We start from the raw sequence: 21706 nt of genomic DNA, 5'->3' as shown, positions 1-21706 counted from the left end.
TCTTCTTTACTTCCAAGTAATAGTAAGCTCTTTTTGTCTCTAAAGTTACATATTCTCACTTATGTAAAGAAGTCTATTTATTTTATGCCACAAGAAATTCTATATTTAATGCTGTATTGACCAGAGTCCTTAAAATCTATAAGTTTATTTTTTTCATATTTCTTTTCTTTCTTTTTTTTTTCAAATGATACTTTTAATAGGCTAAACACCCACAGACACACAAATCCAAAATCAAAATCCCCTGTCTTTAGAGAAAAACAAGAGCCACATGTGGGTGAGAGCTAAAAGCAGAGCGTGGCATGTTGGGTTGGACTCTGGAGTGGGGAAAAAGGCAGGCGGGCAGGCAGTCAGTGATGACTGAACAATCCTTGAGGATGGTTATATGCAAAAGGCTTCATCATGCTAGAACCTCTAAAAAGCCACAGGCATATTTCTCCTGTAGAAATTCCTTAGGCCCCTCCACTCTGTCCTTGTGGCTTTTTGTCCCCAGGTAGACATCCAGCAGCACGCACAGCTGCTGTAGCTGGTTGGTCAAGAGTTGGTGGCTGGCTGGGGCTGCACAGCTCCTTATAGCACACATTTGCCTCCTTCTCCCTGGCCCAAATATTGTTACCGTTACTGATGGTTATTTTCCCCCTTTCCAGTTCAGACAATGCTAGAAGAGTTGCCAGGATCCAAACCACAGCACCTTGTAATTTGGCTGTGCCCCTCTTCAGGAGAGCCATGTAGTAGAGATTGCTGTCTGTAGCCGGTCCTGCCTCCACGATGTCTTTGGTGAAATGCAGTTCCAGATTCAGGTACAGCCCACCCCCAAGGCCTGGGACTTTCTCTGGGCATGCGCAGCTAGCTTGATCTCATAAGATAGTCAGTTTTTTCCCCTGATCTGCGCAGGACCAGTGCAGGGACCCTTTCCAGAGCCGCGGCCACTAACGCTGCCACGAATTATTCTCCCACTACATATGCCCTAGGAACCATAAGCTACCTTCTTAGATGGAATCTTCTCTATTTTAGCTCAGCCACTAGAAACTCAGTAGCCAATAACTCATAAGCCTATCTCAACTCACACTGCATATCAAGCAGAATAGTAACAGTGAACACTTGTCACAATGGTAAAGCAACACAAAAGCCAACCAAACTTTCTTATTGAAGAGGCTAACCCAGAAGACATCAACAGCACTGTAGTGTTAGACAACCTCTCTGACAAGGAATTCAGAAGGGAGCTACTTAGGATGTTTAGGGAACTAAAAGAAACAATGGAAAGCAATGCCAATAAAAGACAAGAGGATTTGAAGGCAGAAATGAGGAAAATGCAATCGGAAATGTCAGACCTGAAAAACTTGGTAGGCGAATTGAAAAACTCAGTGGAAGACCTCAGAAGCCGAGTAACAGCTGCTGAGAACAGAATCAGTGAGCTCGAAGATGAAGTTCAGAGACTCTCCAGAAAAGAGCAGAAAATGGAAAAGAGACTCACAATTCGGGAACAGATGGCAAGAGAAGATCGTGATGAAGCCAAGAGGGGTAACATAAGAATCATTGGAGTCCCAGAGGTACAGGAAGAAAACCTTGATGAAGAAGAAACTGTCAAAGACATCATTGCTACAACGTTTCCAGAGCTGAAGAAAACTTGTGACCACATTCAGGAGGCCCGAGGGTACCAGCTAGAAGAAATCTGAATAAAAATACCCCAAGACACATTCTGATCAAAATGACAAAAACCTTAGACAGAGACAAAATTCTGAAAGCAGCAAGATCGAAGAAAGAAATCTCTTACAAAGGAGCATCCTTAAAATTCACAGCTGATTTTTCTGATGAAACCCTCATGGCCCGAAAACAGTGGTGGGACATAGTGAAAAAACTCAATGAAATAAATGCCTCCCAAAAAATACTTTACCCAGCGAGACTCTCATTCATAATAGAAGGAACAACACACAGTTTCACAGACAAACAACAGCTCAGGAACTTCATAGGCTCAAAACCGTGGTTACAAGAACAAACAAATGGGCTACTTTAAGGCAAGAAAGGCCCTTCAAATACACCAAATTTCAACAGAACAATGGGACAAAATCCCATAACAATAATCTCTCTCAATGTCAATGGGCTAAACGCACCAATTAAAAGACATAGAGTGGCAGGATGGATTAGAAAATTGAACCCAACATTCTGTTGCCTGCAAGAAACACATCTCAATAGTCAAAGCAAACACAGACTCAGAGTCAAAGGCTGGAAAACAATTCTACAGGCAAACAGTTCCCATAAAAATGCTCGGGTAGCCATCCTAATATCAGACCACATCGATTTCAGAGTGAGGAAGGTCATAAGAGACAGTGAAGGCTATTTCTTATTGATCAAAGGATCTGTACAACAGGAAGAACTTACAATAATAAATGTATATGTACCTAATGAGAGACCAGCAAAGTACTTAAAACAACTACTCATAGATTTGGAAAAAGACATCAATAGCAACACAATACTCGTGGGAGACTTCAACACCGCTTTGTCACCTCTTGATAGATCAACCAGACTCAAGCTTAGCAAGGACATACTTCATCTGAGGGAAACAATGGAAGAAAGGGACTTAGTAGATATATACAGGACACTTCATCCACAAAAAGCTGAATACACATTCTTCTCAAGCGTACATGGAACATTCTCCAAGATAGACCACATGCTGAGCCACAAAACATACCTCCATAAAATTAAGAAGATAGAGATTGTATCAACAATCTTCTCAGACCATAATGCGCTAAAATAAGAAGTAAATCACACACAAAAACAGAAAACTAAATCAAACACCTGGAAATTAAACAGTGCTCTATTGAACGAGTGGCTTAGACAGGAAATCAAAGAGGAAATCAAAAGATTCCTAGAAACGAATGAAAATGAGAACACGAGTTACCAAAACTTATGGGACACAGCAAAAGCTGTGTTAAGAGGAATGTTTATAGCTCTACAAGCATTCCTCAGGAAGGAGGAGCGAGCACACATAAGTAACCTGACCTCACAGTTTAAGAGCTTGGAGAAGGACCAAAAAAAGGAGCACAACCCGAACAGGAGAAAGGAAATAATAAAACTCAGAGCAGAGATTAACGAGATGGAAACCCAAAAAACAATCCGAAAGATCAATGAAACCAAGAGCTGGTTCTTCGAGAAAATTAACAAATTGATAAGCCTCTAGCAAAACTCACAAAGAAAGGGATAGAGAAAACCCTAATAAACCGAATCAGAAATGAAAAGGGGGTTATTACAACAGAAACTACAGAAATTCAAAAGATCCTCAGGGAGTACTTTGAGAAACTTTATGACACGGAACATCAAAACCTCGAGGAAATGGATAAATTCCTAGACTCCTACAGACTCCCAAGGCTGAACCAAGAAGACCTGGAATACCTGAACAGACCTATCACCATCAAGGAAATTGAAATGGTAATAAAAAGTCTCCCCAAGCACAAAAGTCCTGGCTCGGATGGATTCACTAGTGAATTCTTCCAAATCTTTAAAGAGGACTTACTCCCAATGCTCTTTAAGCTTTTCCACGAAATTGAAATATCAAAAACACTTCCGAACAGTTTCTACGAAGCAAATATCACACTGATACCAAAATCAGACAGAGATACCACAAAGAAAGAGAATTACAGACCGATATCCCTGATGAACATAGATGCAAAGATCCTCAACAAACTACTAGCAAATAGAATCCAACTACTCATCAAAATGATCATACACCATGACCAAGTAGGATTTATCCCAGGGATGCAAAGATGGTCCAACATTCAGAAATCAATCAACATAATCCATCATATCAACATAAGAATAGATAAAAAGCATATGATTATATCAATAGATGCAGAGAAAGCATTTGACAAGATCCAGCACCCCTTTGTAATGAAATCCCTAGCCAAAATGGGTATAGAAAAGTAATAAAATATGAGATTAATACCCAAGAATAACTGAGATCAGCACCAGGAGGATTACTCCATAGCTTAGTGGCCAGTCGGGCATTCTAGAGGAAAGGGCAGCTCAGATAGAGAAGGGAACATCAAATAAAGGGTGTTTGGAGGATCCTCCCAGGAGGGGAGATGCATTTCGAAAGTAGACTATGGACTGAACATGTTTGCCACTCAATGCCTCTTTTGCAGACCACAACACCCAAAAGGAGAGAGAGAACACAGGGGATTGCCCTGCCACAGAGGCAGGGGGGGATGGGGGGGGTGGGGGTGGGGGGATATTATCCATGGTGGTGGAAAATGGGCACTGGTGGAGGGATGGGTATCTGATCATTGTATAATCAAACCCAAGCACAAAAAATTGTAAATCTACAACTGTACCTCATGGTGTTTCACTAATAAAAAAAAATTTTTAAAAAAATGGGTATAGAGGGGACCTTCCTCAACATAATTAAAGTCATCTACCACAAGCCTACAGTAAGCATCATCCTCAATGGGGAAAAACTGAGAGCCTTCCCTCTAAGATTAGGGATGAGACAAGCATACCCACTATCTCCACTGCTGTTCAATATAGTACTGGAAGTACTTGCAATAGCGATTAGGCAAGAAAAATATATTAAGGGCATTCAGGTAGGAAAGGAAGAAATCAATCTCTCACTATTCGCAGATGATATGATACTATAATTAGAGAACCCAATAACCTCCACCAAAAAACTCCTAGAAACAATAGACTTGTATAGTAAAGTTGCAGGTTATAAAATCAATACCCAAAAGTCCATGGCTTTCCTATATGCAAACAGTGAGAGAGAAGAAAGCAACATGAAAAAAAACAATCACGTTCACAATTGTGCCCCAGAAAATCAAGTACTTAGGAATCAGCTTAACTAAGGAAGTAAAGGACCTGTACAAAGAAAACCACAAAACGGTACTTCAGGAAATAAAAGAAGACAAGAGGAAATGGAAAGATATCCCCTGCTCATGGGTCGGGAGACTTAACATTGTCAAAATGGCAATACTACCGAAAGCATTGTATAAATTCAATGCAATCCCTATAAGGATACCCATGACATTCTTCAAAGAAATGGAGCAAACACTCCTGAAATTTATATTGAACAATAAAACCCCACGAATAGCTAAAGCAATTCTTGGGAAAAAGAAAATGGGGGGAATCAACCTACCGAACTTCAAACTGTACTACAAAGCAGTAATAATTAAAACAGCATGGTACTGGAACAAAGGCAGAACTTCAGACCTATGGAACAGGGTTAAATACACTGACATCTCTCCTCAATCATATGATCATCTAATCTTTGATAAAGGTGCAAGTAATGTGAAGTGGAGTAAGGAAAGCCTCTTTAACAAATTGTGCTGGCATCACTGGACGGCTACGTGCAAAAAATGGGCTCAGAACTCTGCCTAACACCATGTACAAAAGTAAGATCAAAATGGATTAAAGACCTCAACATCAGACCAGAAACCATAAGGTACATTGAAGATAAAGTTGGCAAAACCCTCCATGACATTGAAGCTAATGGTATCTTCAAAGATTCCACGCCACTGGCCGAGCAAGTGAAAACAGAGATAGATAAATGGGACTATCTTAAACTAAGAAGCTTCTGCACCTCCAAGAAACAGTGACCAAAATACAAAAGACAGTCTACAGAATGGGAAAGGATATTCGCCAAATACACATCTGACAAGGGGTTGATATCCAGGATATACAAAATACTGGTTAAACTCCACAAGAAGAAAACATCCAACCCCATCCAAAAATGGGGCAATGAAATGAACAGAAACATTCTCAAAGAAGAAATCCGAATGGCAAAAAAGCACATGAGAAAATGCTCTACATCATTAATCATCAGGGAGATGCAGATCAAAACCACAATGAGATACCATCTCACACCTCAGAGACTGGCCCACATTCAAAAGAACAAAAGCAACCGATGCTGGCGCGGATGTGGCGAGAAAGGGACACTCTTTCACTGTTGGTGGGAATGTCGACTGGTTCAGCCCTTCTGGAAAACAGTATGGACGATTCTCAAAAAATTAAAAACTGAGCTCCCATTTGACCCAGCAATACCACTCCTGGGAATATATCCCAGAGAGGCAAAAATGTATAGTCGAAGTGACATCTGCACTTGTTTCTTCATTGCAGCACTCTATCCAATAGCCAGAAACTGGAAGAAACCTGAATGCCCAAGAACAGATGACTGGTTAAAGAAACTTTGGTACATCTACACAATGGAGTACTATGTAGCTGTTAGAAAAGATGAAGTCATGAAATTTACATACAAGTGGTACAACATGGAAAGTATCATGCTAAGCGAGATGAGTCAGAAAGAGAGGGATAGACATAGAAAGATTGCATTCATCTGGGGGATATAAAGTAACAAAATATGAGATTAATACCCAAGAATAACTGAGATCAACACCAGGAGGATTACTCCATAGCTTAGTGGCCAGTCGAGCATTCTAGAGGAAAGGGCAGCTCAGATAGAGAAGGGAACACCAAATAAAGGGTGTTTGGAGGATCCTCCCAGGAGGGGAGATGCATGTCGAAAGTAGACTATGGACTGAACATGTTTGCCACTCAATGCCTCTTTTGCAGACCACAACACCCAAAAGGAGAGAGAGAATACAGGGGATTGCCCTGTCACAGAGGCAGGGAGGGATGGGGGGATGGGGGTGGGGGGGATATTATCCATGATGGTGGAAAATGGGCACTGGTGGAGGGATGGGTATCTGATCATTGTATAATCAAACCCAAGCACAAAAAATTGTAAATCTACAACTGTACCTCATGGTGTTTCACTAATTAAAAAAATTTAAAAATTAAAAAAATTTTTTAAAAATTTTAAAAAAAGATATATAAGTGCCTTGTAGACAATAAAGCTCATCGCATACTCTTAAAAAAAAAAAAGAATAGCTGAGATCAGCACCAGGAGGATTACTCCATAGCTTAGTGGCCAGCCGGGCATTCTAGGGGAAAGGGCAGCTCAGATAGAGAAGGGAACACCAAATAAAGGGTGTTTGGAGGATCTTCCCAGGAGGGGAGATGCATGTCGAAAGTAGACTATGGACTGAACATGTTTGCCACTCAATGCCTCTTTTGCAGACCACAACACCCAAAAGGAGACAGAGAACATAGGGGATTGCCCTGCCACAGAGGCAGGGGGGGATGGGGAGATGGGGGTGGGGGGGATATTATCCATGGTGGTGGAAAATGGGCACTGGTGGAGGGATGGGTATCTGATCATTGTATAATTGAAACCCAAGCACAAAAAACTGTAAATCTACAACTGTACCTCATGGTGTTTCACTAATAAAAAAAAGGGGAAAAATAAGAAATGCAGTTCCAGGTAATCTTCATAAGCAGTAGTCACCTGCTTCACCAAATGAGAAATGACTTTACAGGGAAGAGGTACATGGAAGTCTCTAGTAACCAGTACAATGACATATTCCAGAGATGGAAACTGTCTTTGGAGGGCCATGTGGACTGCACCCTGCTCCTTGGCAACTTTGTGGTGTTCTCTGTATGGCTGGAGCCACGGGAATGGTCAATAAATATTGTGTGTGGGGGCTGCTCTTTGGGGAAATGGAGGCCACCCAGTTTCTGTACCCACAAATATGGGTGACCTTGGTCAATACATAGTTTCACAAAGTGAGATTGCCAACTTTATCAAACTGAGACTGACTAGCTGGATTTGGAGTTTTCTTTCCATGATGCCCAGGAGAGAGACAGCTCAGGACTGAGTCAGGAGACAGCAAATCCCCTGCATATGAGGTGACAGCTCCGATGCTGATATCATTCTAGCTTTTATGCTTATGATGTTGAGGTTCATGAAGTAATAGAAAGCCCAGTGACTCACTGTCATCTTTGTACTTCAGTTCCAGTATGACGGGCCTGGTTTTTTCCTCTTCAGCATCTGAGTCACTTTGATCATCTTGTGAGTCCTCAGGAGCCTTAAGCAGAGCCTTGACTTCATCCACACTGCCTTCCACAGGCACAATGTCTTGCCAGAAGCCAGTCCATAAGCAGTGGCCAGGACAAAGAGAACATAGAGGGGAGGTGACAGGTGTCTCTTTCATACTGTTTGTGAACTAGTACTCCTGCACTGGGAGGGATGCCTGTATGATGCTGTTAGGTCGGGACTGGAGGCCACTCAGATACTCCATCTTCACCTCAATCTCCTTGAGGATCTTCTCCTTGTTGGAGAGGGATGTGATACTTCTCTGCCAGACTTTCCTGATGCTCTAGCTCCTGGTCCAAATGTGCCAGGGTTTGCTGGTAAGGGTCTCCCATGGTGACTTACCATCTATACTGACCAGATCAATTTCTTCATGTTTTGATTTCAACTCCAGACCATTGGTGACCTCCTTCTGCAGCTGCATCACCTCATACAATAGTTTTGGAGCTGCAGGTAATATGCATCTCCTTGCTGCTCGGCCTCTTGGGTTTTATTTCTTTATTTGTCAATCTGATGTGGGCTAATAGGTTAAGTTTTTTTAGAGTCATGAAGTGGACACAACTCTGGATCCTCCTATCTTTGATCTCAACTGCCATGTTCTTGTCTCCTTGGCTTTTCAGGACCTGGATTTTAGCCATGAGCCTCTGCAGCTCCTAGTCTTTGCCAGGGTCACACGAGTTCACTTCATCCACCTCACTGTAGTATTTGCAGTATTTACCCTCTTGCTCAGCATCAGATCAGTTTCACTTCCCTACCATTTGGGCTCCATCACTTCAAATCACCTTGGCCTTATGTGTCTTGCTCAATTCTGATGACATGGTTGTTTAGTAGGAGGAAACCGCAGAGATCTTGAGCTTTCCCTAGGTTTTTTTCTTCATACTATTTCTTAAATAAGTAAGACAGTGTTAAGAAAAAGATATTAGAAGAAATATAGAAAGAGGGCAAAAAATTCAGAGACCAAAAGGGAAATTTTAAATAGAAAACATTTGGTTTGTGTTGCTACTGGGTAACTGAACCTTGCCTTTTTGACATTTCTGTATAAAATCAAGGATCTTAGCTGTGCCAATTTAAAATTTAATCTTTTAAATTTAAAAGTAAAGTCTATTCTAATAAACCTACACAAAAATGAATCAATGGTATTCATTATTTTTAATATTTATAGCTTTACAGAAGTAGGAATAAATTATCATGTTTTCTTTTATGAAACTCTTTAAAATATTTTATTCTTCTCTACATTAAAAAAAATATGTTATTAGAGGGTATGGTGCCACCAGCAGGTCAACCTGAGAGCATCAGCAGCCTGATGGTGTCTTCAGGCTTCCTGATATCCCCAAATTGCCGCTGTGCCTCTGACTGGATCCCAACAACTTGGGGCCAAGTTTCTCAAGAAATCAAAAAGCCAAAAGTTAGTTATGTGGGAACCACACCCACAAATCACCTCCAACTCAGCTATACAAGCTTATTTATTTGCCTTATTTCAGAGATCCATAGGTAAATCTCAAAACTTATCAAAAGGCGCAGTTAAGCTTGAACCCAATCATGGCCTAAGAGACCGGGATAAATCAGATGGGGGTCGGTTGATCTGGCAGTCACTTGCAGAGCCCCTGGCAGTCGCTTGCTTCCACAATCCAAAATCACTGCTGTACCCTCAGCCTGACTCCACTGTCTCAGGATGGACCTCACCAAGATATAATCTGTTGAAAAGTCTGGTATGTGGGTTTTTGTGACTGAAATCTCCAGGCTTTCTCAGAGTTGGGAGGAGCTACCTTTCCTCACCTCTTTGTACTTCCAGAAGCCCCAGAAGTCACATCCATACCCCAAAGCTTCCACTGAATCAAAAAGCTACTCCAGCTTACCATGTTGATAAAAATACTGAATGCCCTGAACAAATACCATGAACTTTTAGCACCTGTATTGCAGAGCATAATGCACAAAAGGAAGAGGCAAGAGAGGGCAAGAGGAAAAGTGCCTGCCATAGAGGGAGGCTGGGATAAGGGGTAGAAGATTGGTGAATGGTGGTGGAGAAACAGGAGACACTGGTGGTGGGAAATGTACACTTGGTGGAGGGATGGGTGCTGGATCATTGTATGACTGAAACCCAATTATGGCAGCTTTGTAATGGTCTATCTCATGGATATTCAGTTTAAAAAAAAATTTAAAGTCATGTGGAGTTAATGTTCATTTAATCATCTTTATCATTTCATTTTCATTTCATCATCCTGTTATTCATTGAATGCCTTGAGCAGGCCCCAGTAACGTCTCTTTCATCCTAACCCTGAGATTATATTCAAGGCTCTTTAGGAGAATGAGACCCATCATTGTTACTGGTATTTGGCATATTTGGTACGCCACGGGGAGTTTGCCAGACTCTGCCCTGTGGGCAGGCTACATTTGATAGCCTGCAAGTTTGTCCAAAGTAGGAATGAGATGATAAGATGTCATAAAAGATGTCCTGATAAGATGTCACGCGGCCACATTTGTGGCCGCGCGGTTCCAGGAGCTGGATTTTATAGTCTCTGAGTCTTGGCCGTTGATGGGATTACACGGCGCCAGGGGGCCAGGTGGTGGGTGTGACCCCCACCTACTGGAATTTGGAGGATCTGGGTGGAGGATGCTCGACTCCAATCTGAGTAGGCTGGGAGATCTCGGCCCCGGAACCTGCGTGGATTTGTCCCTCTGCCAGTACCTTCACATGTGCGGAGAGTGGTCTCAGCATGGTGGTGGCTGGTCCTGGAGGTCTTCGGCTGCCGGAGCCCTGGTCGGGGTGGGGAGGAAAGCTCAACCCGCTCCCCTCCAATGGGCCCCGGCGAGGAACAGCCAGGCGCTGGGGCAGACTGCACTGTTCTTGTCCGGGAACTGGATTTTATAGTCTCTTTGTCAATGGCTGGATAAATAACAGCACTCTCACATTTTAAAAAAATGTGTTATTAAAGAACCACGATTTATAGATATACAAACTTATTGAGAGTTGGAGTTTAGCCAGTGTTCTAGCACCAGTCCCATCCTGGAGTCAGTTTTTCTACACCAGTGCCCCAGGTTCCCTTCACCCCTCCCCAGCCTGCCACCCAGACAGGCACACTTTTAAGTTTGTTTGTTGTACTTTGGATTTCATGTTCTCAGTATTGTTGATTTTGTGATTTAGATGTACACTTATACCACTCTTCTACACCTCCAATGTATCCAGGGTCCTTAACACTGCACCCTCCATTACTTCCTGACTAACTCTTCTTACTCCCCTCTCAATTTCTTTCCTTTTCTGTTCTTCTCATCCCTATGTTCTGGAGTCAAAGGTGATCTCAGCATCCTCCTTTTCTACATTACATTTTCATGTTCAGCTATTCTATATAACAAAGACGAATGAAATTATCTTGTATTTTTCCTTTTTTTAGCTTAATTCACTCAACACCACACCTTCCAGTTTCCGGGGTATGGTGCTGCCAACAGGTCAATCTGTACCTGTGAGGCAAGTGCATCAGCAGCCTGATGGCCCCTTCAAACTTCCAGATACCCCAAAATTGCTTCTGTGTTTTTGGCCAGACCCCAAAGACTTGGGAAAAAGTTTACCAAGAAAGTAAAAGGCAAAAAGTTAGTATGTGGGAGACACACCCACAAACCACCTCTGGCTCAGCTATATAATTGGAGGCATGGCCTCTCTGGTTCCTGATCGAACTGCTGAAAGACCATGATCCCAGAGACTCAGAAACAAATCTCGAAACCCAGCGGCTTTTGACAGAAATGCGTCCAGTCCCTGCAGTAGGTTACCGGCACCAGACCACCCTAGGTGGGAATAGGTTTTGTGCCTTGGCCTATTACCCCTGGCGGCCCAGTGACTGCCATCCTCCAGAGGCCACTGGACAGTCAGGTTTGGGCCCACAGTGATGAGACACGCGGGACCTCATGGGTTGAGGGTGGAGCCGGCTCTTTCCTCACCATCCCAAGGAGACCCCGAGTTGCCACCCATGAACAGCCTTTCTGGCTCCTAATCAAGCTTCTTAACAGCCAAAATGCCAGAGACTCTGAAACAAATCTCAAAACCCAGAGGCTTTTGGCAGAAATGTGTCTGGACCCCGCAGTAGATTACTGTTGCCAGGCCACCGCAGGGGGGAAAGAATGTTGTCCCTCCGCCTACCCTCCTAGATGTCTCGGTGCCCGCCATCCTCCAGAGGCCACTGGACAGTTAGGTTTGGGCCTGCAGTGATGAGACATGCATAGTCTCACGGGATGGGGGTGGAGCCGGCCCTGGAGACCCCTAGTCGCCGCCCATGAATGGCCTTTCTGGCTCCTGATCAAGCTGCTTAATGGCCATGATCCCAGAGACTCAGGAAAAAATCTCGGAACCCAGCAAGTTTTGGCAGAAATTCCTCCAGATTAAGTATTAAAATTTTAGAACTTCAAAATTGTGCTGCCACTACTGCAGCTACACGACATAATATGTTATTCATAACCAGCAATAGAAAATAAATTGTCTACTGTTGTCTTTTCAGCAGATCTGAATTTTGGGTAAAATCCCAAATAATAATGGCCGGTCTGGTGTAAAAATATTGAATTTAATCAAAGTAGAGAGAGAGAGAGTAATATGGAAATCCTCTGCCCCACAGGTAGGGGGAGGGTGTGGGATGGGGGCATACTGGAGGTTTTGGTGGTGAAGAATGGGCACTGGTGAAGGTACAGGTGTTTCGTTGTATGACGGGGACTTAAATTCGAAAGCTTTGTAATTGTTCTAACGGTGATTCAATAAATAAAATTATAAAAAATAAAAATGTAAGGTGGAGTTCATGCCCAATTCAATCGGCTAATTAGTGGCTGAATAAATAGCAGTACTCCTACATAAAAAAAAATCATACCTTCCAGTTCCAAACTGGTTGCAGCAAATTGTATGAATTCACTGTTCCTTATAGCTGCATAGTATTCCATTTGTATACATACCACGTTTTCATAATCCATTGTGTTGTTTGTTGGACTCCTAGGTCAACTCTGTATCTTAATTATTGTACCAATTGCTGCCATGAATAATGGTGTGCCTGTGTCCCGCAGAATTAATCTTTTTTTGACGCTGAGGGTAGATGTCCAAGAGTGAAATTTCCAGGTCATATGACAGCTCAACTATTAGTTTACTGAGAAATCTCTATACTGTTTTCCATCAGGGTTAAATCAGACATTCCAACCAGAAGTCAATGAGAGATCCTTTTATACAACATCCCTGCTAAGATTGGTTGTTCTCAGTATTTTTGACATGTGCTATTCTCACTGGTGTGAGATGACATTTTGATTTGGATTTACCTAATAATAAGTTATGATCAGCATTTCTTCCTATCGATTATTAGCCATCTCCCAGTCTTTTTTTTTAAAAAAAAAAAAGTCCTGTTCATTTTTCTCTCCCTATTTTTTGATAGGGTTTTTGGATTTTTTATTGTTGATCTTTGTGAATATTTTATACATCCTAAATATCCTAAATATCAAGTCTTTATTTGACTGGGACTCCGCAACAGGCTACGGGGGCGGGTGAGAGCCCTCCTCCCCCATTGGACCCAGCCCAGGTAGCCCACCTCGACTACCCAACCACTGCCACGCACCAGGCCACTTTTTGTATGCTCAGGCCAAGCCTCACCATGAATGAAGTCCCACAGAACCCAGATAATGTAGAACTTTGTGACCTTGGACTCTGGAATCAACAAGAGATCCTCTGCCTGCTTCCCCCAGTCTCAGGTAACTCAGGGATCACACCGATAAGCCACACCCTGACAGCACCAGATAATCTCCTCATCCACCACCCTCCAGAACTCACGGCTGCTCCTCCCAGATGGGAGTATAAAAGGAGGCCCCCACAATCATGCCACTGGACTCCAGGTCAGGCTGTGGGGCAGGTGAGCACCCTCCCTACCCCCAAGGGACCCAGCCCCAGTGACCGACCTCCACTATCCAACCACCCCCACACTCCAGACCGCTTTCAAGACACATTATAAGTCACTTCCTACCCATTTTCCGCAATTACTAGACCAATTACTACATCATATACTACACCATATCTGATGGGGTTCAGGCAGTAGGCAACAAATCATAGAGAAAAATATATAAATATATGCCTCTTAGAGATCTCGGAAAACTACCGAGAATATCCTGCCCGTACGGGCAGAGTCTGGCAAGTTCCTCGTGTTGTATTCAACATGCCATATACAGTAATGACAACAGGTCTCATTTCCCTGACCCTGAAAGAGCCTCCAATCATTGGGAAAAGACTAGTAAGAAGGGGTTGCTAAAATCTCAGGGCTTGGAGGAGTAGAGACGTTACTCGAGTAATTCGACGATCAATGGGATGACAGTGATACAATGATTTTTTTTCTTTTTATTATTCTGTTGTTTTTGCCAGTGGCATCATCTCATTGAAAAAAACCTTTGAGGTCTAAATCTTGATGTTCTGCTCATGTACTCCTCAGTGTACTTTAGAGATTCTAGTCTGATCTCAAGATCTTTGTTCCACTTTGAATTGACTTTTGTATAAATCATGAGATATGGTTTCAGCTTTAATTTTTAACACATGGTTATCCAGTTTTTCCAGCAGCATTTGTTGCAAAAGCTGTCTTAACACCATGTCACACCCACAGCTCCTTTGTCAAAAAATATCTGGCCATATGTATGGGATTTGTCTTTGGATATTCGATTTTGACCATTTGGTCAGAGTCTATTCTTACTCCAGTACCACACAGGTTTTTTTTTTTTAAATCAGGATAGTCATTTTGACACTATTTTTCTTCCAATCCATGAACATGGAATATTTTCTGATTTCCTAAAATCTCTTTTTTTAATTATTTAAAGTTTTCATGATATAAATTTCTCATCTCTTATGTTAATTTCATTCGTAGGCATTTGATGTTTTTGGACAATGTTTTGAATGGGCTAGACTCTCTGATCTGAGAAAGAAACTTTTAGAAGTTAGCATTAAAGGGTTTTTTTTTCCTCATTTCGAATTGATTTCTGTGGCCCATTCTGCAATGTTATCTTTAGGAGTTAAGTACAAAGCAGCACAGATATACTGAATATATTTATTATCAAGTAAATGGTTTCCTTAGTAACCAAAACCCAATGGAGGTCCTTAGAACTGCCTTTCTTTCATACATAATTTTTTCTCTAATAAGATATCAGACATTGTAGATGACAGAACCAAATACTTAAGTACCTGCTGCAAATGTTATGCTGTGAAAATAAAGCTTATTCAGCAAGAAACACTCAGTTCTCTATTGTTTTGCTAATAGATTTCTAATTTGCAGAATAATTTTTAATGATTATGAAATAAATCTATCCCTTTACATATATTGCAAGAAATAAATGTAATAGTTTTCCAGTTTCGCTGTAATTTTAATTGTCTAATATCAATAAATATTTATACACATATTCATTTACACACATATATATGACCTTACAGTTTTTTATGTCATATATCTTATGCAGATCTCACTGGATTAATATGTCAAGGTAATAGCAGGGAATTGTTCCCTGAAGTTTCTAAAAAATTTTCTTTTATGTTTGTTTGTTTGCTTTTGCTCCTAAAAGTCACAGCACTCCTTGGCTCATGGCCTCTCTTCCTTTTTAAAGCTAGCAACACAACTTCTCTGTTTTCCTCCATCATAATCTTAAAGCCAGAACAGTCTTGTTTTCAGAATCAGATGGTTATACTAGACCCACCCTAAAAATTCAAAGAAATCTCCCCAACTTTAAAATCTCTTTGACCATGCAAGGTGACATATCCACATGTTCTAAAGTTTAAGCTATGCATGTCTTTGAAGGAACATTGCTCTTCCTATCACAGTAGGTTTCTTTTCCTCGTCTGAAAAAATTAAGGTACGGACTACTCCACACACTCACAAAAAAAATGTGCAGGGCCAGAGCAAAACTACAGCAGTTTGCCCTGCACATAGCTAACCCGGATTCAATCTGAAGCACTCCCATATGATCTCCCAAGCACCTCCAGGAGTAATTTCTGATTGCAAAGTCAGGAGTAATTCCTGAACATAACTAGGAGTGGTAAAAAAAAAAACCCTCAGAAATATTGATGTTCAAGAATTGTGCATTTTGAACAGTTGCTTTTAAGCAATCACTGCCACTGTCCTCCCGTTGTTCATCGATTTGCTCGAGCAGGCCCGGTAACGTCTCCATTGTGAGACTTGTTGTTACTGTGTTTGGCATATCGAATACATCATGCAGGCGAGATACTCTTGGTAGCTTGCCCAAGAGCGGAGGAATTGAACCTGGTTCAGCTGGGTCGGCCGCATGCAAGGCAAATGCCTTACAGCTGTGCTATCGCTCCAGCCCTTTTAAGCAATGGTGATTATTTTACATTGATTCAGACCTACAATTGCAAGATTTCTTTCTGTAAAGGGTAAAATCCTATTTGAGTTTGCCTACCATATCTTGTTACAATGATTAAATTCTGCTGCTGAAGCATGAAAACAGTCATTAACAACCCACAAATAAATGAACCTGGCTGCAGTATTCCAATAAAAAGTTTTATGAAAAATTAGGCAATGGACAATACTAGGCTGAAGAAACATTCATTTATGTATAAAATAAGGCTATCACAAATGGTATTTTAATAGATACTTTTTATACCAGGGAAATGCAATCCAAAAGAACAATGAGATATCAGCTTACATGGGATTTGTACACATCTCAAAAAGTAAAAATAAAACTGTTGGTGTGGACGTGAAGGAAAAGGGACCCTCATTCACTGCTGGGAGGTATGTTGATTTGTTCAACTTTGGGGGGGGGGGGAAATATGAACACTACGGAAATAAAACTTAGGAACTAAGTTGACATATGATCAAGAAATTAAATTTTTGTCATCTCCCTCAACGTTCTAATAACTCTACTCAAAAAAGGCATTTGTACTCCTGTGTTCATTACAGCACTGTTCACAATAGTCAAAATCTGGAAACCACTCAACCTGTTCTTGGAAACAAGAACAAATGACTTAATTAAAAACTAAGGTCCATTTCATTGCCCCATGTTTGGATGGACCTTAGTTTTTAATTAAGTCATTTGGGATGGGGGTGGGGGGATATTATCCATGGTGGTGGAAAATGGGCACTGGTGGAGGGATGGGTATCTGATCATTGTATAATCGAAACCCAAGCACAAAAAATTGTAAATAAATAAAAAAAACTAAGGTCCAAATACACAATGGAATATCACCTGATTTTAAGAAATGATGAAATCATGCAATTTGCTGCTACATGGATGGAGCTAGAGATTATTAGATTGAATGAAGTTAGTCAGAATAAGAGGGCAGACACATAGTAATCTCTCTCACATGTGAAATATAAAATAAATAAAGTAGGGGGATAAAAATTTTCCCAAAGCAAGAGAAACTGAAAACTTGTCTTCAGTGGGAGGTTTACCACTGCGAAGGGAAAGAGGGATTGTAAAAGAAGTGGGGGAGCCTCTGGGACAATAATGGAAGAAAGTGAACACTCTGGTAAAGGGAGTGGTGCTGGATTCTGCTAACAATGAAACCCTACCACAAATATCGTTAACCAGTATGCCTAAAATAAAATTTAAAAAAAAAACAGAGCTATGTAATCTCTAATTTCATCAGTTAATCTGACACCAGTTTTCAAATCTGAGATGTATTTATTTGGATATTAAAATAATATAGCCTAAAATCTAACCCTGATCTATTTAACTTTTTTCATTTATCATAAAACTTTAGTTGCATACCAATGATGGAAAATAAGATTACAGATATTTAAAACAACAACAACAACAATAAATCTTTATGGGCTTTAATGTATTTAGAGAGGTGATACATATAAATTAAAAGGAAATAACAATCTAATTGAATACAGAATTTAACTTCCCAATGTATTGTTTTTTAAAATTATGTAATGTGATTTCTATTTCTAGTAGTGGTAATAGTTTTATCAAATTTTCTATAAACCTTAACATTAAGCACAAAAAATGTTTTTTTAAAGTAAAAAACCAACTGTACTATTCAAAGGGACAAAAATATTTATATCTTCCACATGCTCATAAGCCATCTCTGTATAATAGTTTACAAATGGAACCATTCAAAATCTTCATCAACAGAACAATGGGCAAAAATATTGATAGTATATAAAATGGGTATTCATATAACATGCTACTACTTAATGAAAAGAAATAATATGGATATATATTTAAAAACAAATCTCTTCTGTCCTGCTAAAGCCTCAGAAGTCATACCCACACCCCATTGCTGCTTGCCACATCAATTGTCCAACTCTACTAATAATCTCTACAGAGACATCAAACTGCAAAAATTCCAGGTAGTTGGTGTTCATGTTGAGAACTCTGGGGTCTTCTCTTAGAGTGGAGGTGGGCACCCCCTACCATAATTCCGGGGCCCCAGCAGCCACACACCCCTCCTACAGCCATTGTCATGTCAACTCATCGCTCAGTACTACAGATCCTGGGGTTTTCGGACACCTTCAAGTTCAACAATATTGAAATTCTGGTAGGAAGGCACCAAATTAAATGGAAAAGTAACATGGAAACAAACCAAACTCAACAAATAAAAACCATAACACAAAAAGCTCAACTAGCACAGAGGCCCAGCTCTGGGCAACAAAGCTGAACGGCTCCAATTCCAACAGGTACAGCCCGCCCCCAAGGGCCTGGGTCCCTCTCTGGGCACGCGCAGCTAGAAACAGCCCCTAGACAGCCGGTTTTCAACCCCTGATCTGCGTGGGACGGGCACAGAGGCCCAGTTCTGGGCAACAAAGCTGAACGGCTCCAATTCCAACAGGTACAGCCCGCCCCCAAGGGCCTGGGTCCCTCTCTGGGCACGGGCAGCTAGAAACAGCCCCTAGACAGCCGGTTTTCAACCCCTGATCTGCGTGGGACAGGCACAGAGGCCCAGCTCTGGGCAACAAAGCTGAACGGCTCCAATTCCAACAGGTACAGCCTGCCCCCAAGGGCCTGGGTCCCTCTCTGGGCACGCGCAGCTAGAAACAGCCCCTGGACAGCCGGTTTTCAACCCCTGATCTGCGTGGGATGGGCACAGAGACGTTCCCAACTCCTCGCCCAGTGCCAGGGACTCTTTCCGGAGCTGCGGCCACTAACGCGGCCGCGAAATATTTTCCCACTACATATGCCATAGAAACCATAAACTAACTTCTTAGATGGAAACTTCTCTATTTTAGCTCAGCCACTAGAAACACAGTAGCCAATGACTCATAAGCCTATCTTAACTCACACTGCATATCAAGCAGAATAGTAACAGTGAACGTGAAGGACTAAACCACACCTCTCACAATGGTAAAGCAACGCAAAAGCCCACCAAACTTTCATATTGAAGAGTCTAGCCCAGATGACACCAACAGTACTGTAGTGTTAGACAACCTCTCTGACAAGGAATTCAGAAGGGAGCTACTTAGGATGCTTAGGGAATTAAAAGAAACAATGGAAACCAATGCCAATAGAAGACAAGAGGATCTGAAGGCAGAAATGAGGAAAATGCAATCAGAAATGTCAGACCTGAAAAATCTCGTAGGCGAATTGAAAAGCTCAGTGGAAGGCCTCAGCAGCAGAGTAAGAGCGGCTGAGAACAGAATCAGTGAGCTCGAAGATGAAGTTCAGAGACTCTCCAGAAAAGAGCAGAAAATGGAAAAGAGACTCACAATTCGGGAACAGATGGCAAGAGAAGATCGTGATGAAGCCAAGAGGGGTAACATAAGAATTATTGGAGTCCCAGAGGGACAGGAAGAAAACCTCGATGAAGAAGAAACTGTCAAAGAAATCATTGCTACAACATTTCCAGAGCTGAAGAAAACTTGTGACCACATTCAGGAGGCCCGAAGGGTACCAGCTAGAAGAAATCCGAATAAAAATACCCCAAGACACATTCTGATCAAAATGACCAAAACCTTAGACAGAGACAAAATTCTGAAAGCAGCAAGATCGAAGAAAGAAATCTCTTACAAAGGAGCATCCTTAAAATTCACAGCTGATTTTTCTGATGAAACCCTCATGGCCCGAAAACAGTGGTGGGACATAGTAAAAAAACTCAATGAAATAAATGCCTCCCCCAAAATACTTTTCCCAGCAAGACTCTCATTCATAATAGAAGGAACAACACACAGTTTCACAGACAAAAAACAGCTCAGGAACTTCATAGACTCAAAACCATGGTTCCAAGAACAACTAAATGGGCTACTTTAAGGCAAGAAAGGCCCCTCAAATACTCCAAATTTTAACAGAACAATGGGACAAAATCCCATAACAATAATCTCTCTCAATGTCAATGGGCTAAACGCACCAATTAAAAGACATAGAGTGGCAGGATGGATTAGAAAATTGAACCCAACATTCTGCTGCCTGCAAGAAACGCATCTCAATAGTCAAAGCAAACACAGACTCAGAGTCAAAGGCTGGAAAACAATCCTACAGGCAAACAGCTCCCATAAAAAAGCTGGGGTAGCCATCCTTATATCAGACCACATCGATTTCAGAGTGAGGAAGGTCATAAGAGACAGTGAAGGCCATTTCTTATTGATCAGAGGATCTGTACAACAGGAAGAACTTACAATAATAAATGTATATGCACCTAATGAGAGACCAGCAAATTACTTAAAACAACTACTCATAGATTTGGAAAAAGACATCAATAGCAACACAATACTAGTGGGAGACTTCAACACTGCTTTGTCACCTCTTGATAGATCAACCAGACTCAAGCTTAGCAAGGACATACTTCATTTGAGGGAAACAATGGAAGAAAGGGACTTAGTAGATATATACAGGACACTTAGTAGATATATACATCCACAAAAAGCTGAATACACATTCTTCTCAAGCGTACATGGAACATTCTCCAAGATAGACCACATGCTGAGCCACAAAACATGCCTCCATAAAATTAAGAAGGTAGAGTTTGTATCAACAATCTTCTCAGACCATAATGCGCTGAAATTAGAAGTAAATCACACACAAAAACAGAAAACTAAATCAAATACCTGGAAATTAAACAGTGCACTATTGAACAACGAGTGGATTAGACAGGAAATCAAAGAGGAAATCAAAAGATTCCTAGAAACGAATGGAAGGAGAACACGAGTTACCAAAACTTATGGGACACAGCAAAGGCTGTGTTAAGAGGAAAGTTTATAGCTCTACAAGCATTCCTCAGGAAGGAGGAGCGAGCACACATAAGTAACCTAACCTCACAGCTTAAGAGCTTGGAGAAGGACCAAAAAAAGGAGCACAACCCGAACAGGAGAAAGGAAATAATAAAACTCAGAGCAGAGATTAACGAGATGGAAACCCAAAAAACAATCCGAAAGATCAATGAAACCAAGAGCTGGTTCTTCGAGAAAATTAACAAGATCGATAAACCTCTAGCAAAACTCACAAAGAAAGGGAGAGAGAAAACCCTAATAAACCGAATCAGAAATGAAAAGGGGGTCATTACAACAGAAACCACAGAAATTCAGAGGATCCTCAGGGAGTACTTTGAGAAGCTTTATGCCACGGAACATCAAAACCTCGAGGAAATGGATAAATTCCTAGACTCCTACAGACTCCCAAGGCTGAACCAAGAAGACCTGGAATACCTGAACAGACCTATCACCATCAAGGAAATTGAAATGGTAATAAAAAGTCTCCCCAAGCACAAAAGTCCTGGCCCGGATGGATTCACTAGTGAATTCTTCCATATCTTTAAAGAGGACTTACTCCCGATGCTCTTTAAGCTTTTCCACGAAATTGAAATATCAAAAACACTTCCAAACAGTTTCTACGAAGCAAATATCACACTGATAC

The 21706-nt window shown here is 41.4% G+C and overlaps 1 pseudogene; it reads right to left on the bottom strand.

Moving 5' to 3' along the window:
- Window positions 1-347: 347 nt before the first annotated feature.
- Window positions 348-8733, bottom strand: LOC130022110 (THO complex subunit 5 homolog; annotated as a pseudogene).
- Window positions 8734-21706: the final 12973 nt, after the last annotated feature.

Source organism: Sorex fumeus, unplaced genomic scaffold (genome assembly GCF_029834395.1).
Source record: "Sorex fumeus unplaced genomic scaffold, SorFum_2.1 ptg000002l, whole genome shotgun sequence".
Classification (NCBI taxonomy): domain Eukaryota; kingdom Metazoa; phylum Chordata; class Mammalia; order Eulipotyphla; family Soricidae; genus Sorex; species Sorex fumeus.
The sequence above is the reverse complement of the archived record's forward strand: the minus strand, read 5'-3'. Positions and strand labels throughout refer to the sequence as shown.